We start from the raw sequence: 19,675 nt of genomic DNA on the forward strand, positions 1-19,675 counted from the left end.
CCCCACGGAGCTGTTTGTTTATTTTGAGACAGGGCTGGGCTGGAACTTGCAATCCTCCTGCCTCAGCCTCCCAGAGCGCTGGAGTGACAGGCGTGCTCCCCTACGCCCCCCTTCTACCATATTCTTAAACAAGCTGTGGCTTCTCATACGCCGAGTCCGGGGTGAGTGCTCTGTCCGCAGCTGCCCGCGGAACTGTTCAGAGAGCTGACAGGAAAGTCACCGTCTGCGCAGGGTCAGGACAGACGCGGTTTTCTCCCAAATAATTTGGGGGCGCCTTGGCTGGACTCGAAGGTGCACTAAGAGCCAGGGGGCACTAAGAGGGGGACACTGGCCCAGCACTGTCCCCAGTGAGCTCAGCACTGACAACCGCATCACACCACAGTGCTTGCCACCAAGGAGTAAAGAAACGTGAGATGGAGCCGTGCATGATCGTCCTTGTTCACTCAGGGTGTAGAAACTCGGCCACTCCTGACGCTTTCACCAATATTTATTACAACCAGCAGCGGGTTGTGGCCCTCCCTGTGTTATGTAATGCATATTAATTAAGGTGCCGTGGGTACAGTACATGGTCCGGTGTTAACTGCGCCCGGGGCCGTGTCGGGTGAAGGCAACCCGGTATCTACTACCAACGCAGAGGAATAAGCATTCTGCACTCCCCTGTTCTTCCAACAGCTTTACTGAGTTTTAAATTCCCGTTTCCAGCGGTCACTGAGACCGCAGCCCTGAGAGCCTCACACCCTGTCGCCTCACTACTGTCCGGTGCTGGCCATTCCCGTCCCCCAGGCTCGCCAGCACCAGCTCCTCCTGTCTCTCAGGACTCACAGGCCCTGCAGACTTGGACCCGTGGCCTCCTGTGCCTGCTGTCCCCCAACCCGGCACCTCAGGCCCAGTTTGTTGGACTTGGGGAAGACAGCAGAGCACCAGAAAGAGCCTCAGGGAGAGCTGGGGTCCAGACGCTGCAATGTGGCAACGGGGGGGGGGGGGGGGCGCAGGGAGAGAAACAGGAGGGAGCAGGGGGAGGAGGGGAGAGGAGGGAAGTGCGCCCTGGGACCCAGAAGGAACTGAAGCCCAGGGGGAGAGCAAGGGGACCTCAGTAAAGAAAAGCAGGTATGGGCAGTGCTTTCTCCCTGAGCCCTGGCTCGTGGCATGGGTGGGCAGCTGGACTGCTGGCAACCCCAGAGGCCTCCATGGAGAAGGGCACCCGAGGAACAGGGCAGTGGACACAGCGGTTCAGATGTCCCGCAGGAGAGGGCGACTGGCCAGTAGCCCTCTTGGAGAGGGGCTGGCTGAGCCCAGCACTCAGAGTGACTGGGGGCCGGCTCCGTCCATCACTCCCAGTGTCACAGGGGAGCTACCGGGTTCAAGTCTCAGCTCCCGTGTCACCACTTCCTCGTGTGTGGCTGTGACTGTGCCACAAACCTGCTGCCCCCTACCCGCTCGGCCTCAGGAGCCCTGGGGTGCACCCTGCCCTGCCAGAGTCTGGGCAGACAGCCCTGTCTGATGTCTTCCCATCTCAGGGACCCCAGCTCTGATGTGACTTTCACCAGCGCAGAGGTGCCAAAGGGGCCAGGTAGTGGCCGCCGCTACCATCCAGCCACATCTACTGTCCAGTCCCCACCCGGACCCCATGAGGAAGGTGTGACCCTGACCTGGTCCCAGGCCCTGGGGCGGGGTAGCCCCTCCACCTGGGAGAGCCACACAGCTGGGACTCAGACCCGGCTACACCCTTCCAGTCCAGTGCTCCAAGCCGTGTGCGCTTCCCCCTGAGCGGCTGCTGAGAAGTGACTGCAGACCTGCCCAGGGCGACACCAGGTGCCAGCCCAGCAGCAGATGCACCCACCCCGCAAAGCAGTGCAGTGTGCCCTCCTGCCCCGCACCCCTGGGCCCCGTCACCCCACAGCTGCGGCTGGCTCCCGAGTGCCCTCCCTGACCGGCGGGGAGGCCCATAATTAGCTCAGGCCCATCAGCACATTCCCGCAGCCCTGAGGAGGAAAGCACTTCTCACCCGCTGACATCTGAATGGCCCGGAGGAAGAGGTGCGGGCCAGGCTGGGACGCCAGGCTGCCCGGACAGCTGGAAATGCAGGGACCATGGGGCTGGGGGACACTGCAGGTTACAGGAGCGTGCGACACTCGTGTGGTCAGCGCTGGAGGTCAGGCCCCGGTGTGGTCGGGGTCCCTTTGTCAGGCTCAGAACCCCCAGACTCAAGCCTGGGAGCCGGGCAGGACAGGGCCATTACCCCTGCAGGGCAGGCCCTGGGAGGCCCCGCCAGGAACCTTCTCGAAGTCTGTCCAACTTTATTATGAACTTTTTCCAAGAGAAAACCAGAATCCCATACAGCAAAGAGTGAGCTGAGAAATCGTCGGCAATTTTGCCAGGTTCTCTGTGGACTGAGGTGGCCAAACCGTGATTCACGCCTCTCTCTGAATCCTGTGGCCGAATCTTCAGCCAGAGAAGTTCGTATGGGCATCTGGCTCCTGGATCACACGGCAGAGGCAGCAGCAGCTGACACCCTCCAATGCCTGCCCCCAATTCCTACAGGTGGCCTTTGACCCCAACCCTTTTGGGACTGCCCACTTCCCTGGGCATCCTGGGCGTCCCCAACTCACCCCCATCTGTCCCACCAAGCTGATGTGCTGGGGACCAGGCCATGGTGCTCAGGTGGCCCATCCCCTTCCTCAGGATGGGCCTGGGGTGCACACCAGGAAACTGAGGCTGTGGAGGAGGGTTGAGATGTGAGACCCAGCTCACACCTGGATCTACCCACCTCCTGCAGAAAGAACCCTCAGGGGTGCCCAGGGGACATCTCCAGGACAAGACCATCTGACCAGGACCTGTCCAGACAGAGCCTGGAAAGTGGACGAGGTGGCCCTGCAGAGGTCGGTGTGAGCACCCTGGGGCCCTTGGGGTGGACAGCTGGAGGGGTGCAGAAGCTGAGAGACCTGGGCAGCAGGGACGGGTGGAAAGGTGCCAGCCAGCACCGGGCTGGAGACATCCGACTGTCCTTTGCCCCTTGCTCTGTGTTTAAGATTCCTCCTCCGGGCACCGGCTTAGCCGTCAGACCTCGCCCTGCTCGTGCCAGCCTTGGTCCCTGGCGTCACTCCGAGAGCCTGTCCTCACGGTGCCAGACTCCTCATGGGGCCACAGCCCTGGGGAGGGCTCTCTGGGCTAGGTGTCCTGGGTGGGACCTGCCCAGGATGATGCCCCAGGGCCGGGCTGGCGGGGCGGGGCCTCTCGGGCATTGGGCCTCCCACACCCTGGCTGCTGCTGCAGAGCCCAGCACACGAAGCGTGCTCAGACGCATTTGGGACTGAGGAGTGAGCCACCTCAAGCAACGGTGAGAGCCAGACTTCGTCCCGGGGTGGGGACACTGAGGCCTGCAGAGGGACATGGCGCTGGGCAGGTGTCATCAGTGACGAGTGAGGTGGACGCTGGGCACAGGCTGGTCCCTAGCCAAGAAGGGAGGAAGACAGTGCCCAGCGCTGGTGGGCAAAGCCCCTGACCCACCCAGAGCTGGGACTAGGAGCTGGGGCCGTGGACAGACAGGCACCAAGACTGGACAGGGTGATGTGCAGGAGCCCCAGTCCAAGAGCACCCCCTCCCTGGCTCTGCGGGTCGCTGCTCAGGGCATTCACGACCTCCACCCTCGGGTGCAAAGAGCAGTAGAGATCGGAAAGCGGTCAGATGCTGCAGCCCCCACCCAGTGTGTGTGTTCCGTGCTGACCAGGGGCCGGCCAGAGGCTCAGCGGGCACCAAGGGGACAGCACAGCCAGGGCAAGAGCCAGGCTCGGGGGCAGCTCGAGGACCAGAAGTGCGCCCGCCATGCATCTGCCACTGACTAGCACAGGTGCAGGTGACACAGGCCTGCACGGGAACCCCTGCCCCCCAGCACAGATACCTGGGCTTCTCCCTGCCCCTCTGGGTGCAGCTCCTGGGCCGGGATCACCCACAGGACACTGGGCCACACGATGAGCTGTCACCGGTACGCTCAATGATGCTCAGAGGCCCGTGGATCTGTGGTCTGCTCCGTTCTGGATGCAGGATGCGAGGTCCATGGCCACGGTCACTTGATGCCAAGGGACAGTCCTGTGGGGGAGGGGTGCCAGCAGGGTTGGTGGTGGGGGAAACAGGGGTACAGCCTGTCAGGGTCCCCACACCCCGAAGATCCATGAACCTGCTGCGTACCCCACAGGGCACCCTGAGCACAGCGCTATGCTTTTCTGGAAAGAGCCCCTGGAGACCGGAGGGTCTCAGCCCCGAGCCTGGTGCTGCGGCCCTGGGGGCAGCGGCTAGGTTATGGCTTCCTCCCGGTTCCCACGCAAAGCCTGCGTGCACCTGAGGAGTTTAGGCCGCCGTGGCTCACGGCCGCTCCTCCTCTCCTTCCCCAGCCGGTGCTGTGTGTCCCCTCCCTGAGGTCCAGCGGAGAGGAAGCCCTGGGTCCTGCCCGGAGCGGGTGAGCAGCTGCTGGCCCCCTCCTGTCCCGGGCCCTGCCACCGCAGGGCTCCACTCCCCCACCACCACCACGCTGCTGCCGGGCGGGCCCCTAGATCCCACCTGCTCGCCCCGCCCCGGGCTCGGGCCAAGCTTGGGGTGGCAAGGTTGCAGGGCGGAGCCATCTGTCCCGTCACAGGCCGCAGTCTCCTGGGGCCCTGATCACACCTGCTCGGAGGACCCAGCCCTGGAGCAAAGCAAGGGGACAGGCTGCAGGTGGTGATGGGCACGGGGCCACAGGGGGCTTCGCTGCAGCAGCCCTCTAACTGGACGCCTGGCCCCGCCAGTCCCTAGAAGCTGCCGCCCACTCGGTCCACTTCTAGCAGCACCGCTCCCGGAGGCCGGCTCTGGTCCTCCCCACTCTCGAGGCTCGGTTCAGCTTTCTGCCCCGGCCATGCCCAGCAGCTCTGCCCGCACGGTCTCCACCTCTCACGCTGACCACAGAGTCAGAAGTGTGGGGGCCCTAACGAGGGGTGCACACTGCACGGGCCTCCAGGCTGTGCCCCGCCTGCAGAAGGGGCTGCGGCCGCCTCGCTGAGCACTGGGGAGAGGCTGCACCCCGTGGCTCCCGGCTGCTCCCCCCACACCTCTGCCTGGGCACCCCAAATCTCACAGGGCTTGGAGCTTGAGTCCTGCTTGCTGCTGACAGAGATGAGGTGCAGAAAAGCCCCAAGCTCTGGCACCCGGCACGGGGAGCAGAGCCGGCTTCCCAGGGGCCGCCCCGCGCCTGGCGGAGTCCATGGACGCGGAGTCCAGCAGAGGCCGAGTCCGGCGGCTGACGCACTCAGCTTAGCGCCCGAGGACAAAATGAAGGGACCACAGACCGTGTGTAAAGCAGGGCGTCTCCCCGAGAGCTCCCTCAAGCCCTTCCCGGCTGCCCCCGTGCCCACCGCATCCCTGCCGCCCGGACTCCCTGCTCACTTCTCGCTGCTCAGCGTGGACACTGGGGCCTCCAGGGCAGCGCTCACTGGTCCCTCTGCCTGGCCGTTCCCGCCTGCTAGCCTGACCCCAGCACCCGCTGCGGGCTCTGGGCCTTCCTGGGGCTCCTGGCAGCCCTGCGCCCCGGCCCATCGCCCCGTGAGGTGGTTCCCCTCCTGTATCTTTGCCAACAGCGGGGCTGCACCTGCCCATCCTGCCCGTGTGCATATTTATTCTGTCTCTTCACTGCTGCCCGTGTTTACTCCCTGCCTGTGTCAGTACTGACCTTGTGTCCACTCTACGCTGTCAGCTTTGCCAACAGGACTCGGGCTGGGTCCAGCACCAGCTAGGAGCCTCGCTTTCCTCCTGTGTCCGTGGGACTGGCACACCTGTCTTCCAGGGTCAGCAGCAGGGTCACAGGCGACCACAGGCGTCCTGCAAAAAGCATGATGACCTTGAGCTGTCTCCATGACTGTCGCGATGTATCTGGGTCACCCACACTCCTGTGCCACCCGGAGGCTCACCGCCCGGAGCCCAGCCCCTGGCCCTGTGCTTGGTGCGGGACACATCACAGACACTGACACAGCCCTGGTGGAGGAGCTGGCGGGTCCCAGACAGCGGCCTGGCCTCTCTGACCCTCGGCTTCCTCCTGCCCAGTGGGAACTCTGCTGGGCTGCTGCACAGCACCCCACGAGACTGGGAGAGCCTGGGGCACTGAAGCCCACTTCTCGGACACAGGGCGCAGCTTCACTGGCCAAGAGCCAGGCATGGACATGTCGGGTCCATGAGCTTGTCTCCGAACCCCTAGATCAGAACACAGAGTGCTTCCATCGTCCTGGACAGTTCCTGTCCAGCCACCAGGGCCCAGCTGCCGTCACAGTCCACACTGCCGTCTCAGTCCGGCTGAGGCTTCTGGCTGGCTGCACAGTCCGTACCAGGGTCATTGTTGGCCTGGAACTACCAGTAACAGAGCGACACAGGACATGGTCACCCACGTGTCCTGGTGGCCTCTGCCCCCTTCCTCCGGGCACAAATCTAGGATGGGAATTACTGGGCATTTTCCCATGTCCTTGTCCATCTAGAACCCCAATAGTGCACTGAGGTTTCCCAGCTTCTACCCCCAAGCTTTCTACTCTGGCAGATGGCAGTGCTTCCCACGTGTGACCCCAGACATGCAGCCACGGCTCCCCCCTTCTTCATCTGTGGGGTGCAGGCGCCCAAGAGCCTGCTTCCCAGGGTGGCTTCAGGGTCACAGAGGACAGCCCTTGCAAAGCCCAGCTGGCTCTGGCGCCCTGAGCCCTCCGCCACACCCAGGAGTACCTGGGCACCTTGCATTCCTGCTCCTCAGAGGCCTGAGAGCCCAGGCACGGCTGTGCCCATTCCAGCTGCCCTCTCGGTGTCCTCTCCCTTTGCCCTCCTGTCCATTGGCCTGTCCATCACCGCCCTCTCCCAGCAGTGCCCCATGCTCTGCTGACCTGCACCGTCTAGGGCTCCACATGCCCCGACCCAGCCAAGGCTGAATGTTGTGTCTCTGCTGTCCAGACCCCAGCCCCGGCTCGCTTCCAGGACACCCACCGTCCTCGCACCTTGCTTGGCCAGCCCTGCCCTTCCCTGCCCGGCAGCCTCATCGGGCTGGGTGAGTGGCCCCGAGCCCCCTTCAATGGGTCCCCACAGACGAATCCATGTCCCTTGAAGCCACCCAGCCTCCCCCACACAGCACTGGGCACACCCTTGTGTGACCACAGCCCCCCACACACACCGCCATCACACATGGTGGGGGGGTGGCCTCTCTCCTTACTGTGCTCTACCTCTCCCCCCCAGGCACCCCCAGACCGGTGCCTGAAGCAGTGACCGGCTCTGGCTGTTCCCCCATGCCGCCTTTGATCCAGCTTCCAGCTTGGGGGCTCGAGGTCACGCCCAGCTCAGGGCAACGAGTTGGGAGGATCCTCCCTGAGCAGGCCCTGACCAGGCCGCTCCCAGACCAGGGCACCCTGGGAAGCTCAAGCCCCTCCAAGTGCAGATCAAAGGCCGGTCCTCCATCCCAGGGGCCGGATGGCAGAGATTATCAGGACAGGGAGGTGACCACTGGGTCACTTCACACTCTGCTGCCCTGTGTGATAACAACCCACCACGCCTGCTGGAGTCTCCACACTCACCCTGTTCCGGGAGCCTCATGGGACACGGAGGAGGCCAGGGCCCTCGGGGCTGAAACATGGGCCTCAGGGAATGAAGGGTTGCTGGTGGACACATGACCCTGGATCCTGTAGACCAGGGGGCTGACCACAGATGTCCCTGCCTGGGCTCCCAGGGCTGGCCCATGGGTAAGGGGGAGTGCCCTGCACGGCCCCAGTGTGGGGTCCCGGGGTTGTGGGACTGACCCCGTGGGCTGGCCAGTCCTCTGTTCTGGGGAGTCCTGCAGCCCAGACCCAAGGGGCAGGTCCGGGCCCAGCCCTGGGGGAGGGGAGCTACAGAGTGGGGCTTTCTGAGACCCAGAAAGCAGACAGCAAGGGTGGCCATGGCAGCGGGTCCAAAAGGCCGAGGTCAGCCTAGCTGAGATGCCCGGCCTGGCCGAGGACACAGAAAACCAGGGCTGGCGGGGCCCGGCCCAGCCCCCCACACCAGAGCCCCCAGAACCCCCAGGGAGGGGCCTTGCTGCTTCCCCTCCTGTGACCCTCACCCCGGGGCTCCTCCCAGTGTCCCCATGTGGCCTTCGCTGGGGACAGTGAGACACAGAGCCCCTGGACACTGACACCCTGGACGCAGCTCCCCGCCTCACCCGCAGTGACAGGAGAATCCCGGGCGCAGTGGCCAGGCGCGGACAGCGCCGCCCTTTCGTGGTTTGATGTGTGACTGGAGCTTATTCTCCTACTCAACACACATGCGGCCACTTCCCAAGGACACTCCCAGTGATCGTCCCCGCCTGTCACACTGCCCCTCAAGTGCCCCGGGATCCCCATTCTCCACTGGCAATGCTCCCTGCTCCCATGGGAGCATTGTGGGGTGCAGGGACGGTGACCCCTCGGGAAACCCCCTCCAGGGCCTGAGCAGTCGGGGCTCCCGCCCCCTGGCCAGCCGGGAAGTCCAGAAGCAGCTCTACCAGCTTCCTCCTCAGGCCCGGAGGACGGAGAGGCCGGGCCAGGGAAGATGGTCATCCTGCCTTCCGAGCCAGCAGCCCTCTGAGACGCCGGGGACCGGGGCTCCCATCAGCCTCGGAGTTCTAGGTGGTTTCCAGGGCTCGGAACTTCTAACCTCGGTTTCTGGTTTCCCATGTGGGGAAAAGGCCGTGGCTCGGGGCCAGGCGCTGCCCAGCGGCCACTGATGACCACGCGGGAAGGGCACGGGGGACACAGCGCACGGGAAGGGAGGCCCTGCCTGCCTCCTTCCTGGCTAAGGCGCAGTCTCAGCGTCCTGGGCCGGGTCTGTGGGCCCTCGGCGCGGCGAGGCCCACATGGATCCCCTCCCAGCAGGGGGGCAATGGCCCTAAGTCTGGGTGCCACCCCATCCCGGGCACTCCACACCAGGGCAGCCCCGCACCCTGCTCCAGGGACCGCGGGGATCCAGGCAGCCTGGCAGAGCAAAGGCCCAGGCCTGGGTCTCAGGGCGGGGTGGAAAGGGCTGGGTGCAGGACACCTGGGGGGAGGGGACCCCAGTGCCAGCCACTCAGCCCAGAGCTCCTCAGGGAGCCCCAGGAAGTGTGGGAGGCGGAAGTGGCTGCTTCGGGCTTCGCCTCCACAGGGCGCCTGCAGAAGCGCTGTCCGCCCTGGCTCTCCATACCTGCAAGCGGCCCTCACCGCCAAGCCTCTTCCCACCTTCCCAGCGGCCTCAGGAGCGAGCTGGTCTCTCCGTGGCATCTGCTCACTGACAGCCAAGTGCTCTGAGACGGGGAAATTTCGCCCGCAGCTCACGTTCTGGTGCACAACCTGCACAACTGTGCCAGCACCTGCTGTCGGTGAGCCTCAAGGAGAGACAGGCGGGCGCTGGTATCGGACCCAACCTGAGGGTTACAGGGCAAAGGGGTTGGGGTCCACTCTTCCGGTGGCTTTGGGCCCTGGGCACCCCGGCCTGGCCCTCCCTGTGTTGGGGGAGCCTTTTGAGTCACGCAGCCCAGTGAGTCATGGTTAGAACCAGGTCGGTCCCAAGCTCCGGGGCCGGGTTCCGGGAGGAAGACAGCACCAGTGACGCATGCAACATCCAAACCCCCTTCCGCATTTTAGATGGGGGGCCCAGGTGCCCCGTATGTTGTGTAACCTGACACTTCAGAGCCACCAGCAGGAGGTCAGCTCCCCAGCCCTGTCCTTTGTCCCCCAGCACATCCCGAGTGTTGCTCCCAGGAGGAGCCCATCTGGATTCAGAACTCAAAACGTGGTTTTGCAAGGGCTGATCACATGCCTGCCCGCTGCACACGGCGGTCAGTACCCTCTTAATAACTGAATCCAGTACCAGCTTTTCAAATCCCACCGGGTATGGTGGCAGGCACATGCCTACAATCACAGCCCTCGGGAGGCTGAGGCAGGAGGATCACCAAGCATTAAAGGCCAGCCTGGACTACATATGGACACCCAGTCTTTAAAAAATATCAAAAGTTACAACGGTCTACGGGGGACAGGCAGTGCCAGGTAGGGCGGCCCGGGAAACTGGGTCCAGCAGGCTCCTGAGTGCCAGAAAGACAGCAGTCCCGAGCCTCAGCCCCTGGAACCAGGGTGGGCAGCTGCCTCCCCAGCTGGCTGGAGGAGGGAGGCCGGGACTGGGGGTGTCAAAGGCCGTGGGCCCCCCTTCTCCCTCCTCCACAGCTCTGGTTTCCTGGGATTCTCACTTGACCAACAGCAGTGATGCCCCAGGCTTCTGCAGGGATGCAGGTGTGCCCCTGGGCACGCCAAGGACAGCACTGTGTCCGTGGGAAGGGTGGTGGGTGCCTAATGTCAGAGCCAGCCCTGCCCCTGCCCCTGGACACCGGCTCCCCCAGGCAGTGCCAGCTCTGTTCAGTGACCACTGTGGGTGACCGCAGGCTCTGGGAAACGCAGAATGACCCTTCTCAGCTCCCTCCAACCCCAGAGGACCTGGATCAGAACACAGGAACAGGTCACTGGCACTGGTGACTCAGACGAGGGACAGCATGGGCTCGCCCTGCGGCAGAACCCCTGAATTCTCCCCGGGCTCCATTCTTGGCCCTGCCAGCTGTGCCGGCCAGAGAAAGAAGGGGTACGGGGTGCTGAGGTGACCCAGGAGTCCCCGGCAAGACAGGCCTTCGGGAAGGGGAGCAGGCTGGACCCCAGCAGCAGCCCCTGCAGATTGACCAGAGGGGCTCCAGGGAGAGAGAGGCCAGGCAGGAGACACAGGGAGTGAGGCGGCCACCAGGTCCTGCCCAGGCACACAGCCCGGAGGGGCTGGCACTGGGGACGGCTCCTTGTCAGCAGGGAGGTCAAGGCTGGGACTGAGTCCAATCTTCTCCTCTCCCCATGTCTACTGGGGAGCCCTAGGGTGACACAGGACCCAATCGGGGGCGTCTCCAGCCCACAGGATGGTGGCAGGCAGCTCCATGGTCACTGGAGAACCCTCTCAGCAAGAGCTTCGACACCCGGCTGCCTCCTGGGGACCGGACTCAGCACCTGGAGGAGCGGGGGGCCTCGAGGGTGGTAGGGAAGAGACCTCCCCTCCTGCTGGGGGGCGCTGAGGCCAGGTAGGGGGCTCAGTGGGGCAGGGGTATGCAGGAGGAGGGCCAGGGACGCTGGGCCTCGTGGGGAGGAGGACAGTGCTGGGCTCGGGGTGGGCAGCTCTCAGAGGCTACATGCTCCACAGGCCTGGTGGTGCTGAGGGTGTAAAGTCACTGTGGGCGGCCCTGGCCCTGCCCCTGCCCCTGCAGTCCCCCAGCTGCACCCCTGGCACAGGAACCCCTGTGTAGTCTTTGTTTCTGTTCTTCCAGGACTGGGCTCGACCCCAGGGCCTTTGTACTGAGCTCCATCCCCAGGTAGGGTAGGAAATGGTTCTTCCCAAGGCTCCCATGTAAATTCGAGTTACCTCAGCCAGCTCGGCCTGCTGTTCCTCCAGCCAGAGGGCTCAAGGCCCAGCTGCAGCAAAGAGGCTGGATGGGGTGTGTGAGAGGCTTCTAGGAAAGGGAGCCGTTCAGTTCCTTCTCCTTGTGAATGGGGAGTGTGCAGAGCTGATGCCTGGAGTTTCTGCAGCACTTTTGCAACCAAGAGGAAAGTCAGTTGGAGGAAGAAGAGAGGCCACGACAGCAGGCCCTCAGTGACCCCGTGGGCACTGGGTCAAGCCAACCTCACCCCAGAACTTCTGCGTTCAACAAACTGCTTTCTTTCTAGCCTGGACTCCATCTGGCTCCCTTTGCCACATGATCGGGGCTGACCTGAGCCTGAACCCCTCAGCACACAAGAGCACCCTGGGAGACCCAGCGTGGCCCAAGGTACGACCGCACATGCTGGTCGGCATGCTCAGTCCAGCTCAGTCCGGCTTGGTCCTGCTCAGCACGCGCCCACCACGCACCTCAACAGCCCTGAGGCATGGGCCCTGGCTACTGCATCCTCAAGGGAAACCCTGAGGCCCGGGAGGTCAGTGCCTGCCTGAGGTCACAGGGCCTCCAGGTTTGAGCTGGAAAGGCTGCGGCCACAGGACGACTCCCAGCCACTGGCCGGGCCCAGGGACGTCATCCTGGATGCTGGCCTTTCGTGGTCATTTTGACATGGGGGAAGAGCAGGAAGTCACACGGCAGCAGACGCAGTGGCCGAGGTGGACAAGGAACCCACACTGCCTTTCTGTCCCGTCGCATCGACAGCGCGTCACCGTATTTTCCCTCGGGCCCCACGAAGACCCTCCGGAAAGAGGACTCCAGAGCCGCAGCAGAAGGCGGTGAAGATGGACGAGCGTGCGAGCGAGGGGGGTCCAGGGGATCGTGGCACTGCGTCTGTCACGTGATAAACGTCCTCTTCGAACATTCACGCGCACCTGGATCACCGCTGCCCCTCTTCAGCCCTGGCTGCGGCCAGAGCAGTCAGGGCCACAGAAGAGCAGGGGCTCTCGGGGTGGGCAACGGGGCCCTGGAGCAGCCCCGGCGTGGCCTCGATGTCCAGGCCAGGAGGGGACACGGGAAGTCCCCGCCCGCGCCTGTCCTGGGACCCGGATCCCCATCCTGTCTGGGGACCCTGAGGGCCGCCCTGGGCGCCGAGTTCCCAGTGGCTTCAAAGCCAGCAGGGCTCCCGGGGGACAAGGGCAGCGGAAGGCGGCCGGCCCGGCTGTCAGACGTCAGGAGCGAGAGGCTGCTTTGGTCTCAGCCGCACCGCTGACGGGCAGCCTGGCCGCAGGGGCCGAGTGCGGCTGGGAACCGGGCAGCTGCTGCTGTCCACGGCCCACAGAGCACCCAGGAATGGCTGGTGGACACAGCCGCAGCGTCGCCGGAAGCCGAAGGCTCAAAGCCCCAAGTGATTTTCAGGCAGACTGACCGACAGACGGATGGGCAGAGAGGACGGCCATCCTGGGCCGCAGGAGGGTCCAGCCCTGCCTGGCCAGCTGAGGGACTTGGTGAGCCCCTGCCTCGAACTACACCCCAGAGGGCCAGGGCTGCGGCTCAGTCGGAGGCTGGGGCCCGTCCCGCTCCGGCTAAAGGTAAAGACGAGGACTAGACAGGAGGTAACGAGCGCCCAGCTAAATGGACACGAAGGTAATGAGGTACAGAGCCCAGGCTGGACAACGAGGACCCGGCTGAGACAAGGGTAGATCTGAGGTCACTGAGGGCAGCTGTTTGGGGTCCCAAGGCCAGGTCATCCTTGTCTGTCCCAGTTTGGGAATTTAGGGAACCTGGAAAGGTGCTGAGCTAAGTGTCAGCTCGATCTGCCACTGGGCAGCCTTGGGCACCGCCCCACCCTCTCTGAGGATCCCGTAGCCCCTGAAGCCTGTGACAGCGAGCAGGTGCCCCCCAGCTGGTCCTGGTCCTGCAGCTGCCACTCCGCTCCCTAGGGAGGTGGGGCCTCCGTACACCAGGGCCGGAAACCCTGGAGAGCAGGCACACGGCCAGGGTGACAGGCCCTGAAAACACTGCTCTGATACCCAAGACACAAGCCGGTCACCCAAGCCCATGGGCTCTGGGGGAGACGGCCCAGCTTTGAGATGAAAGCACCCTGCAGCCGGCGGACACCGCAGTTCCCATGGGGGCCCGGCAGGCTCTGGGCTAGGCGAGGGCACCCAGGGCACTGGGAGCAGCCGGGCCTCTCCTGCATGCCGTGTGCGATGTGGCCCTGCCTGGGTGGCACTGGGGATTTGTGTCCCCTCTCCAGGACACCTGAACACCCCCAGCTGTGTCCCCTCGGGGTCCTGTGGCAGAGCCATGGTGTGGGGGACCTCACCTAGACACCTCGGGCCCCCATCCTGGGGAGGGGACCAGGGACCTTCTGCACCCACCCACATCCGCGCTGGCACCAGCGAGGACCAGTGCTAGTCTGGAGGTGGCCCCCTGGCAGCCCCAGCTCTCAGGCAGGAGGAAGTGGGGCCAAGGTCACACTGGGCCTCGCCCCAGCATGGACAAGGGACCGGAAGTGCCATCTCCCGTGAGCAGCGCAGACCGCTGTTTGAAGCCACCCAGGTTGGAATGATTTCCCACGGCCTGGGACCCCATCGGTGACCCCGGAACCCAGAGAGAGCCAAGCCCGCTCCATCTCACCCAAGCCGCCTTCTGGGAGCACACCCTGGGTCCATGGGGGAACCTGCGGCATGCACAGCCCCTCCGCACAGGGGCACGGTGGCAGGGCTGAGCCCAGGACCCCGGGGCCACGTCCCTGTCCCCGCACACCGCCCCTACACATCACCTCATGTGACCCCACTGATCCCTCTTGCTCTGTTTCCTGACAACAGCTGGTTGCCGGGGAAACCATGCAGCAGAAACCCAGGCTCTCTCCTCTCCACCGCTCGGCTCCCTGGGTAGCCTCGGGAGCCCCTGCAGGGGTCCCCACCATCCTGACCCGGTCCCCCTGGGAGGCTGGGCAGCTCCAGAGAGGATGTGGGCAGCCGACCCCCTCCTGAGAGCGCACAGTTCCCGGTGTCAGGCACACAGCATGGCTAGAGCCCCGGACAGAGGAGCCCGCCCTCGCCTCGGCCAAGGGGCAGCTGGCACCTTGTGGTCACACATCCCACTCTGCCAACAGCATGGGCACTGGACCTGGCACCCCCGGCCTGTCCTCCATGAAGGGTGAAGGGAGGCCTGGTGGCCAGGCACTCTAAGTGCCCACTCTGGTCACTGTCTCGTCCGGGGTCGCTGCACCCACCCCGGCCCCTCCTGCCGTGCGCTGGGGGCCAGCGAGACCAGGAAGAGGCATCAGCCCAAGCAAATCTGCCTCTCTAGTCCAACCCACCTGTCCCAGGGCTGAGAACAGAGGCACAGAGAGGGGGCATGAGCTGCCCAAGGCCACACAGCACGGCGAACCACGTACCAGGCCTTGGATCCACAGCTCCTCCTGCCTCTCCAGACCCCAACCCCGGGGGCTCACGGTGCGGCCAAGGGGAAGCTGTGCCAGGGCGGCTCAGGGCTCCTCGGTGCCTTTCCAGACCACTCTGCCCCTTTGAGGATGAGGCCCTCACTGGGTGCCTGGCTCAGCCCTACACGAGGGGCCCTGGGGGACACTGGGCAGTTCCCAGATCTGGCCACAAGAGGGAGGCAGAGCCCAGTTATACCATGGCGGGTCCCAGTGCTGAGCCAGTGCCTGCTGTGGGGTCCCCGGGGTCGCCTGCCCGCAGGGTTTGCAGAGGGGCACAGGTCACCAGCCTGAGCTCTGTCCACCCCTCAGAGGCCACTGTGCAGAGCCCCGAGTCCCAGGCCTGGGCCACAGGGCGGATGTGGGGTCCTCAGGGCTCCGAGCTCCAAGCCCAGCCCTGTCATTCTGCACAACCTCGGCTAAGGTCTGCGGTGTCTTGGGAGGCCCCGAGCCACCTCCTCTCACACAGGCCCGGAGGGCAGGGCAGCTGATACCAGACCGGGGCCCACGGGGGAGAAACCGATTAGGGGGCTTGGGAGGCCAGCGTGTGGGGCCACCCCAGAGCCTGCCGGAAGCAGCTCCCAGGTCAATGCTGCAGGACCCTAGGCACCAGCTCCCAGATCTCCTCTTCTGCCAGGCTTGGGGGTCGATCAAATGCCATGACCCCACCCCGAGCCAGCGGTGGCCTGGTTCCAGCTCCCTCCAGCCCCGAGGGTCTCCCCGCCCTGCTCTCTCAACGTGGAGACGTCTCACAGTGCCCATCTGTGCCCATCTGTGATGTCCCAAGGCCCTCCGTGCCAGGTGCAGAGCAGGGACAGCTGAGCCAGGGCGGCCACCCCCGGCCTCCCACCATGAGGGTCCCTCACAGGACGGTGCCCACATCACACCCGGAAGGAGGGACAGACACACCTTCCCAGGAGGAGGGGTGGGCATGGAGCAGCTGCAGGGCCACGTCCTGGGGCGAAACTGGAGCAGACTGGGCCTCCCTGGAGGGGCCGCCTCCCACGACAGAGCTGGAATCAGCTTCTCCCTGAGCAGGGCTGGGTGCCACCAGGAAGGGAGTGGAGGCCCCGCTGCTCCCACGGGCCTCAGAGGCAGGCTGGGATTAGCACCCCAACGCTTTCCTCGAGGCCTCCCCACACCGCCAGCCCGAAGAGGGAGACTGCATTCCCTACAGCCACCACCCTCCCGCTCACCAAGGCCAACACAGCCGGCCAGACAGACAGAGCACGGCTGTGGGGGTGGTGATGGTGGTGACGGTGGTGGTGATCAGGGTAAGAACAATGATCTAAGCCATGGCCACAACCAATCAAGATACCAGCCACTACCTGCCTTTACATTTTGTTTTCTCCTCACTGACACTGAACGCTTTGGCTGAGAGCCGTATGCAGGACCCCAGGGCTCCCTCACCGCCCTGCCACGCCCCTGTGCCAACCCTGGGCTCTGGCATCTCCCTTGCCCACCCATCAGTGCCCAGTACAGCGGGCATGCAGGCGAGACCGGCCCTAATCAGACTTGCCCTCCTGTGCCCTGGCACCGGAGCGTCTGAGGGCTCTGCGGACAGCCGGATGGTCTCCGTCTGTGTTACCCCTGCCTCATCTGCACATCGAGGCCCAGGCTGGGGCGCTGAGGGGCCAGGGAAAGGAGCCGCTGCGGGAGCTTCGGCCGTCAGGTCATCCGCAGGGTCCACAGCCCGAGGCCCCAGCTCAGGGTGGGAGTGTGTGCGTTCCGCAGGCCTGAGGAAGAGAAAGCCCCACAGTGTCCTCTCGCCCAGCAGGTCAGCAGCTCAGGTCCATTTTCTCAAGAGAGATTACACATGGGCCACCGACCAGCGTGGGAGGTCCCCTGCGGGACACTTGGGCAGTGACACACCCAGTCCGGCCTCTGTCCTGCACATCAGCACCAGCCTTGGGGTGCCAGGAACCAAGGCTCTGCTGCTCTCGGGCAGGGACAGGCGCTGGCCACCTCACAGGGGGCTCCTGCGCAGCTGACACCCCTGGGCGTTGCTTCTTGGAGGATCTGACAAACCCAGTGACACCGGTGAGCCCTGGGTGGTGCAGGGACATCTGTGGCCCCCGATCAGCACCAATGCCACCAGCGCCTGTCCGGTGAGGTCAGTGTGAGGTCCTGGGTCTAAGGTCCTGGGGGAGGCACTCAGAGCAGAGCTCCTCCAGCCGGAGCTGGGCGCCGGGCCTGGGGGGCCCGAAGTGTGTCCTACAAACCAGCTTCCTGAGGAAGAACACATTCTTAGAGCATGGTGGTGCATGCCAGTAATCCCAGCACTCAGGAGGCTGAGGCAGGAGGATCACCGCAAGTCCTAAACGAACCTGGGCTACACAGTGAGTTCAAGTCCAGCCTGAACTACACAGGTGGACCCTGCCCGTGTGTCCTAGGGCCCCAGCCACCTCCAGCCACCTCTCTTGGTTTCGATGTGCTCTGTCCACCTTTGAAAGAGGAACTGGTCATAAGACCTCAGAGAAACAGTGTTTGTTTTTGTTTTTTTAATCTGCAGTGATGGCAGCAGTGACACCTGTCCATCAACATCCTCCAGGCCAAGGGATGGCGACACCTGTGACCCGGGCAGGGGGGTGCTTAGGGAAAAGGAACAGGACCAGCCCCGGGCCATGCAAAGCCCGCGCCTGGGCTCAGGGGAGCGGGCGGCATGAGCTGTTGCTATTTGCAATTATTCCTTTGTGACACGAGGGACCAAACCAGGGCCTTTGCACTGAGCTCCACCCCCGGCCCTTTTTGTTTTTGATTTTGAGACAGAACCTCTCTAAGTCACTAAGTGGCAAGTTCGCAACCCTCCTGCCTCAGCCTCCCAGAGTGCCGGGTATAGACGTGCCCACCACACCTGCCTGCTGTGCGTGTTCCCACGGTCCTCCTCTGAGCTCCCTGTGCTCCCCCTGTGTGGTCACTCTGCGGCCTCAGCTGCGGCGTAATCTCCCAAGTTGAAGGGGTGGCCACCAACACCCAGGGATGGGTGCCACCCGGTGATGGTGACTCCAGGCCCTCGCCACCCTCAAGGAGCCCCTCAAGAGAGAATGGCCCCAAACTCCCAGTGAGCTGAAACTGGCCTGCTGGGCCTGGCCTGACACCGCCACAGCTTCCCCCAAGGCCTCCGTCCCTGTCGGCTGGTGGTTCCTCCTAGACACGTGGGGCTCTGGCCCCCCACCCGGCATCTCCAAAGCCAGGCACCAGGCTTCACATCCAGAATCTGCGGCTTCTCCCTGAGGAGCCTGGGCCAGGTCTCTTGAATGCCCGTGCCTCAGTTTCCCCATTTGTAAAATAAACACCACAGCCACCCACCCCAGATTTGTTCTGAGGATCTGAGGAACAGACCATGGCAAGGGTTCCTACTCAAGAACCAGGGTACAGGTGTCCCCCAGCAGCCTGCAGCACTGGGGCCACGCACCATGCTGACTGGGGGGCAGGAGACGGGGCCTGGCGGGGACAGGCGTGGCCTGGGAGGTCCCCCCTCCCGCTCCTCCCTCCTCTCCTTTTCCAGGACTGCAGGCCGGGTTCCCCTGCAGCTGTCCTGCCACTAAAGCAGCCTCTCCTTAGGTTGTGGGTGCGTCCCAGCCACAGAGGGGCGGGCAGACGGCCTGGGGGTCTCTGGCCCTCCGATCAGCAGCGCCTGCTGTGTGCACTCCCAGGAGCCCACAGCATCCCCACGGCCAGCCGAGGGTCAGCACCACTGTGTCCGAGGGGCGGGGACGGGGCCTGGCCCGGCCCTTCTCCTGAACAGTCAGCCTACAGGCCTTCCTGTGAGATGCACCCTAAAACACAGGCCTTGAAGACACAGCTCGGTCCCACATTAACGAATGGCTGGAGGAGGGGCCGGAGGAGGGTCAGGGGGAGGCGGCCCATCATTGATGGAAGGAAGGCTTTGAGGGTGGAGTGGGCATGGGAAAGAAAGCTTGAAGAAATATCTAGAAAATGTCCAGTTTGGTTTTAAAAAATACCCGAAGCCACAAACCTAAGAACTTAATTAAATGTTAAGCTCAAGAAACATGAAAGAAACTCCAGGGCCCATCCTAAGCCGAGTATTAAAGCCCGTGATGAAGGTCAAATCTCAGCAGCCGGAGGAAAAGACTGCTCGGAGCGGGGACTTTTGTGTTGTCTGGGAGGCGACACAGTTTAAAGACAGACTGCTAAGTCAGACGCCACACAACGGAACCTCAGGAAACCACTGAGGCCGACAGGAGAGACGAATATCAGGAACATAACTTTAAGGCTAAAAAAGAGAGAAAAATCAAAGGCCCAGTGAGACGAACGGAGCGCTCTGCAGGCTGGCAGGTCTGGACCCCGTTAGGTCACAAGGGTGCACAACAAACAGCACCAACACCCCTTAAAAGCAGGCCCTGGGAGGCTGAAGGGCACGCGGCGCCCCCACCGTCCAGCTGCGGGAAATGCCCGTAACCACAAAGTCACAAGTAGGTTAAAAGTGGGGTGACAGGGCCCAGGCTGAGGTGGCAGCTGGGGGCCCTCCCGGCCTCCTTCCCACCTCATGAGAAGGAAAAGGGGCCTGGTCGAGCTCACCCAAGAAGCCAGGATGAGCTGCAACCAAACCGGAACGCAGCGGAGAGGCCAGGGAGCCCCAGAACCAGGGAGCCCCGGAACCAGGGAGCCCCAGAGTCAGGGAGCCCCAGAATCAGGGAGCCCCGGAGTCAGGGAGCCCAGAGTCAGGGAGCCCCGGAATCAGGGAGCCCCGGAGTCAGGGAGCCCAGAGTCAGGGAGCCCCGGAATCAGGGAGCCCGGAGTCAGGGAGCCCAGAGCCGGCCCTGCGAAAA

The 19,675-nt window shown here is 64.0% G+C and overlaps 1 long non-coding RNA gene across 2 annotated transcripts; it reads right to left on the reverse strand.

Annotated features, from left to right (window-relative positions):
• Window positions 1-1,973: 1,973 nt before the first annotated feature.
• Window positions 1,974-4,679, reverse strand: LOC111754769 (uncharacterized). Of its 2 annotated transcripts, XR_010047091.1 has the most exons (5): window positions 4,555-4,679; window positions 3,899-4,086; window positions 2,943-3,449; window positions 2,610-2,715; window positions 1,974-2,477 (listed from the first exon to the last, which is right to left on the reverse strand). It is a non-coding gene; the product is annotated as an uncharacterized LOC111754769 (long non-coding RNA). The 2 variants fall into 2 exon arrangements; XR_002789437.2 differs by having other exon boundaries at window positions 1,974-2,715.
• Between the last annotated feature and the right edge of the window lie 14,996 nt (window positions 4,680-19,675).

This window comes from Cavia porcellus, unplaced genomic scaffold (assembly GCF_034190915.1).
Source record: "Cavia porcellus strain 051 isolate PalLab524CR breed Dunkin Hartley unplaced genomic scaffold, mCavPor4.1 scaffold_4, whole genome shotgun sequence".
Lineage (NCBI taxonomy): Eukaryota > Metazoa > Chordata > Mammalia > Rodentia > Caviidae > Cavia > Cavia porcellus.